The sequence below is a fragment of the Chrysochloris asiatica genome, unplaced genomic scaffold (assembly GCF_000296735.1).
Source record: "Chrysochloris asiatica unplaced genomic scaffold, ChrAsi1.0 scaffold00339, whole genome shotgun sequence".
In the NCBI taxonomy this organism is placed as follows: Eukaryota; Metazoa; Chordata; class Mammalia; order Afrosoricida; family Chrysochloridae; genus Chrysochloris; species Chrysochloris asiatica.
Window position 1 is genome coordinate 1809581 of NW_006408857.1, and position 6690 is coordinate 1816270.

Below are 6690 nucleotides of genomic sequence, written 5' to 3' on the forward strand. Positions count from 1 at the left end.
GCGCTCAGCAGGGGTTTATAAGCAAAAACCTGCTGAATTCAATGGAATTGTTTATTAGATGGATGTATTAAATTAGCCCAATTACACATAACAGAAAACTCAAGCAAAGCACCTTAAGGTTTAAGAATATTTATTCTTTACTTAATAAGAAGTTTGGTGGCAGACTTTTAATCAGAGAGGAAACACTTTCCCCAAGAAGTCAGCTGATTTCTTCTTAAAGCTTATTGGCTAGATGTACCCACAAGGGTGATGGTGAAAAGAGCATAGGTGGCTTATTAAGTCTGTATAATTTGAAGTTGGTGTTGTTATTGTTAAGTGCCTTCAAGTCAGTTTTGACTCATAATGACCCTGTATAGGGTTTCCAAGACGCAGCTGGTGAGCTTGAACCACCGACCTTGCAGTTCAAACAGCTTTGTAGTCTGGCGCATTAACCCAGGCAATGGGAAATGAAGAAAGAAAGACTTTTAGGTCAGCAACAGGAATGGGTACATCATCCATTGATGTCAGTAGAGGGTCAAAAAATGTGCTCTGGATGGATTTGATGTATCTATATTTAATCTGCTTTAACTTAGAAGAAAATATGGAATTCTCTCTAATACTCCCCCCACCCCCACTTGAATAGCTCTCTCTTCAGCGCATGCTCACATCCTGCTTACATATAAATACCTACTGATCACACATTCATGTGTGTTTACAGATATTCATTCATTTGCTAGATATTAATTCAGTGCCTACCATGTGTAAGGAACTATGCTAGGCCTTTGCCTATCATACGATTTTTGTCATCAAGGGGGTTATAGTCTGCTAGAAAAGTTAAGACATGTGTCTCAATGATTATGTAAGAAACAGCAGGAAGATTTAAGTGGCCTTCAACAGGTACTTAAAATTCTCTGGAGGGTCACAGGCTGGAGAAACTATTTCTGTCTGGTGAATTCAGTGAAGATATTTTTTTTCTGTGACATTGTTTCCATTTGTGCAGGCTAAGGAGAGGTGGAGAAGAAAGGCAGCTACTCTCAGATGAAATAGGAGGAACAGGCACAGAGGACAAAGTACAGGCTTTGATGAAGCAGTTCTCGTCACCTTCATCTCTCCTTTTGCCAACCTCCTATTTCATTTTTTTGTTAGGGCCATACATATGTTGAAAATGATATACATTTTATGTGCATTTGTTAATCTTTCCCCCTTCTATCCAAAGTGTAACATCTACGGAGATCTTTGGGGGTTCATATCACAGTTTCTCAATAAAGATTTGATGAGCTTAGCATAGTGGTTACGAATTGGGCTGCGAACCTCAAGGTCAGCAGTTGCAAACTACCAGCTGTTCCGTGGGAGAAAGATGAGGCTTTCTGCTCCCGTAAAGATTTACAGCCTCGGAAACCCTGTACAGAGTCGCTATGAGTCGGAACCAACTCTATGGCACATAATCACCACCACCAATGATTATTATTTAGGATATAAATGCTGTCCATTTCCAAGAAGACTTGATATATTTTACAAATAAAAACATGCAGTAGATGTGTTTGGGATATCTGCTCATCCATAATCCTTTTTTTCTGAGGACTGTTTTTTCATTTCAGTTGGGGTCAATGTTTGTGTCATGTGATTGTATTCTCCTTGGACACAGCTTGTTGAATCAAGAAAGGACATCTTCAAGCTGGCCTTTCCCAGGACACCGGCGGTTGTAGGGGGTTGAGTTTAGAAGTCCATAGGATTGGTCTGGGAGTTGTCACCATGACAGTTTGAGCCATGTGTAAGTTGAATTAACGAAGAGCAGAAGATGACTAGACAGAGAAAGAAACTCTGTAGAGAGGAGATTGGGACAGGCACACAGGAGAAAGCAGAGATAAGAGTTCATTCATCCCCAGTAAACACTAGAGGAGGGAGGCTCCATCCCTGACAGCTTCCCAGATACCAGCTCCAGATCTCAGGAGGCCTGTGTGCTGCGGCTAACTTGAAGAGGTTTCTCCTTGTTGCATTAAAATAATATTTGGCTAGAGCAAAGCAAAACACAAAATAAGACATTAATAGATAAAACACACCTGGAATCATCTATAAGATTTTTTTTTTTTAACTTTCAAAACCACAAAGGCAATCCCTCATCATTTTCATGAGCCCTATATATTGAAATATGTGCCACAAAGGTGCTGAGCCAATACAACATTGAAGATAGCAAGTTTCAAAACATACTTATTAATTTAATGCATTTTCCTTATTTATAAGTCAAAAGACTATGAATCAGAGATTTGGAAAAATCAGAATGACTACACTGAATGTGTATTATTCCAACTATATGCATAAGAACCTTTTAATTAGCCAGTATTGCTTTACCCAAGTGCTATATCTATCAGTTTTAGGAAACATTGATAATAACTCTGTAATAGCTCTGTTACCAGCTCCATGGATCTCTAGGAGTTCCAAGAGCCCATGTTGGAAAGCACTTGTTTAAAGGAAGAAGGACTAAGTATCCACAAAGAGCTGATTATAGAAGACTTTAAGATCTCATAAATTTAACACATGCAGTTTAATGACCTTGAAGATTCATCAGAGACAAAACTTGCAATTTTGCTAAGATAGGAATTTGAACCACCTGCTCTGTTCTACTCCACTGGTATGGAGGGAGTCATGTTCCTAGTACAAGAATGTAGCTGATCCCCTAGCATTTGCATCTCATTGTACTTTAGTTAAATATGTATATCATAGGGGAGTGATATGCTTTGGTGCCATCTACAAGATTGGGGATTGGATACATTCTCAGGAATATCACTCAATAATCCAGTCTTGCCTAGTGCAGTGTTTTCCAAATATCAGTCGTGATTTTTGCCAAATTTACATGCTATTATGTGGTTAATGTTTTTTAAAACCAACTCACTTAAAAATCAAATACATCTATCTTTACATTAAGAAACACTGAAACTCATAGCTTAAATGTAGGTTTTATTTTTAATGAATACTAAAGTGATTATGTACTTATTTACTTAAATTTGTTAAATTTATGTTTAACTTACACCATCTTGTCTACTCCAGTGATATTAGGGCCACATTTTTGTATACAGTAGCATAGACTTGGAAGTCCTGGTGTGGTGCTGTGTGATAAGCACTGGACTGCAAACCTAAAGGTTGGTGGTTCAAACCCACCATTTGCTCCTTGGAAACCCTATACAGGGTTGCTATGAGTCAGAACTGACTTGATGGCACTTAACAACAAGTTTCAGAAATCACTTTAATCAGGTTTTAATCTTGCCTCTAATATTTATTATGGTATAATCTTGTATGAATTACATAATGTTTATGACTCCCAGGTTCCTCATCTATAAAACAGGATTGAAAACCTCCATCTCACAACAAATACAGATATAACCAAATGAAAATAAATATTTAATAAATAAAATATTGAGACATAAAAGGGCCTTTGGTAGCATAGTGGATTATAAACTGGGCTGCTAACCACAAGGTCAGTAGTTTGAATCTACCAGTTGCTCTGTGGGAGAAAGATGAGGCTTTCTGCTCATTTCTGTAAAGATTTGTTGTTGTTGTTCTAACCCATAGTGATCATATGTACAACAGAACGAAACACCATCAAGTCCTTTACCAGCCTCACAACTGCTGATTCTGGTACTATCTGACAGTGTTTCATGGTTATTCATAAGGTTTTCAGTGGCTAAACATTTGGAAGTAGTCTGCCTTTCCTTCTTCCAAGTCTGTCTTAATCTGGAAGCTCATCTGAAACACGTCCACCATGAGTGACCCTGATAGCATTCTACATACTGGTGGCATAGTGCCTAGCATCACAGCAACACACAAGCCACTACAGTGGGACAAACGGACAGATGAGATTTACAGCCTCAGAAACCCCATATAGGGTTGCCATGAGTTGGAACCTATTCGATGGCTCTCAACCACCAGGGACATAAAATCAGGAAAGGTGTGCTTCAGGGGTTATATCTTTTCCCCACACTTATTTAACCTGTATGCTGAGCAAATAATTTGAGATGTTGGATTATATGAAGAAGAATGTGGCATCAGGATTAGAGGAAGAGTCACTAACAACTTGCAATATGAATACGACATTAATAGATAAAACACAATAGAATAAGACATTAATAGATAAAACACACCTGGAATCATCTATAAGATTTTTTTTTTTTTTTACTTTCAAAACCACAAAGGCAATCCCTCATCATTTTCATGAGCCCTATATATTGAAATATTGTTTGGTACAAGTGAAGAAGACTTTAAATACTCACTGATGAAGATCAAAGACTCATCTTCAGTATTTGAGCCAAGACAATGCCAAGAAAACAAAAATCCTCATAACTGGACCAATAAATAGCATCATGATAAACGGAGTAAAGATTGAAGGTTTATGGTGGAGTAGTGTGTACAGGGTCGCTATGGGTCGGAACCGACTCGATGGCACTTAACAACAACAACAACAACAGTGTGTCCAGTAGGCATTGGTCATCAGCTCTAAATGTACTTCATAGCATTGACAGAGCAGGGCAGAGGCCAGGTCAAGGGACCAAGGGCCACAGAGAGGCTTGCCTGTGGGCTCAGCTGAGGAGACGCTGTCCTGACTGGAAGAAGAACTCTGCCCTGAACATTTTTGATGCTGAATTGTAACCTAATTCCCTAATAAACACCATATCTGTGATCATGGTGTCTGAGTTTTGTGTGGCTATCGTAATAAATTATTGAACCCAGATGAATAGAGAATGCTGTGGGAGGGATGGTTGGTGCTTTTTAAAAAAATACTAGTAGAATAGACTTTCCTTGGAGAATTAAATGCAAGCATCTCCAAGGAGGTGACCATAATCCATTGAGCAGCCCAATGAGGAGAAGGTGATTGGAAAGAAGAGGAAAGAGGTGAATTTGAGGTAGAACTGGACCAAGGCTTACCAAACTCCACAGTGGCCAGTGGGAAGAGCATGCCTTGGGGGAGGCGCTGTCCAGTCATGAGGGTGCTGAATCGACTAGGTGTCACAGATGACAAGTTGCAAACAATTTTGTCTAAAAACATCTCTGCTGCCTAATGATCATATCTCAGGTACGCCTCCTCTTTTCTTCCTTTCTCGCAGTCTGTCACCTCAACCTTCCACCTACATCTACTCTTCTCACTCAAGGCTCAGAATCCCATCCCATCTTCTCTCTAAGCTTGCTGATTGCTGACCTTCCTGCAAATGATGCTCACTGCTACCTGCACACATTTCATTCCTGGAATAATGTTGAGTGTGGGAAGTAGGTGGATCATTTCTTTGAGAGTTGATTTCTTCAACACACTTTCTCCTTGAGTCATAAATAGCGCTCAGTGTTAATGTGGCTGGATCATAGCCTCAAAGATTGATGATGAGTAAGATGACAGCTTTCAGAAACACGGTGGTATTGCCTTTTATTCTGGGCTAAATATCTTATCTCTATGTCTTTCAACATGAACTGTCCCTGTGCTCCATTTAGTCAAACTCTTTCACATACCCTATGTCATTGGATGTCTTTTTAGTCCTTTGAAAACCAAAATTTACTTTACAAGCTACCTGAAAAAATACAGGACACATCAGTAAAAAACAAAACAAATCCATCACTTATAATCTAACCAGTCAGTTTTCAATGCTTTGTTATGAAAGTCTTCACACATAGAAAAGTTGAACGATTGTACAGTGAATATCCATATTCCCACCATCTAAATTCTACAATTACATTTAATTTATTTAATAATATGTTGTGGTTCAACAAAAATTTACAAAGCAAACTAAGTCTCACTTAATGATTTCTACATAATTTGTTCAGTAACATTGATTACATTTTACACAGTGTGCCAACTTTCTCATTATTGCCATTTAAGGTGTTTCAATTCCAGTAATATAATTTCCCTGCCTTTTCATAGTTTCATTAGAGTAAATGTTGACCATTTTGTCTCATCTAGTTGACTGTTTAAAGAAGCACAGTATTCCTGGCTGATATTATTTATTTTATGGCCAATTTGTTATTTAACTAAAAGATGAACTCATGGAATACTTTTGGTTCAAGGTTTAAAGTGTTTTTTCAGAAGTATCAACTGGGGGCGTAAAAGCTAATGAGTAGCCATCTAAGAGCAACAATTGGTCTCACCCAGTATGAAGGAAATAAGAGTGAAGGAAATAAAAAATTCAAGGAAACAGTTGTCCACAGGACTAATGAACCACGTAAAACACAGGGTTCATTATTCTCCAACCAGAAGAACTAGATGGTGTTTAGCTACCATTACTGATCATATTACCGATTGGGACCAAAGAAGGTTGTGGGTAGAATGAGAGAAAATGTAGAACAAAGTTCAAAATCATATGAAAAGACTAGATTTACTGGTCTGATGGTGACTGGTGGAATCCTCAAGATCACTTCTCTTAGATGTTCTTCAAATCTGGCACTGAATGACCCCTGGGAATCACATTGCATTCAAACAACAGGCAGGCCCACAAGGTGAACAGCACTTGTGAAGAATAGAAGAATTAACCATATGGACAGAAGGACAGGATTTAATTACAAAGCAGGAAAGAAGGATGAATGGAAAATGGGGAAGCCAGGGAGGAAGCTGGAAGACTGTTGTTACATTGAGGGGATTGTAACTGACATCACAAGACAAAATGTGTAGACATTGTTTAATGGACAACAGATTTGCTCAGGCCCTTCTGTCTGGCAGCAGCCATCAGGTAAGCCAAG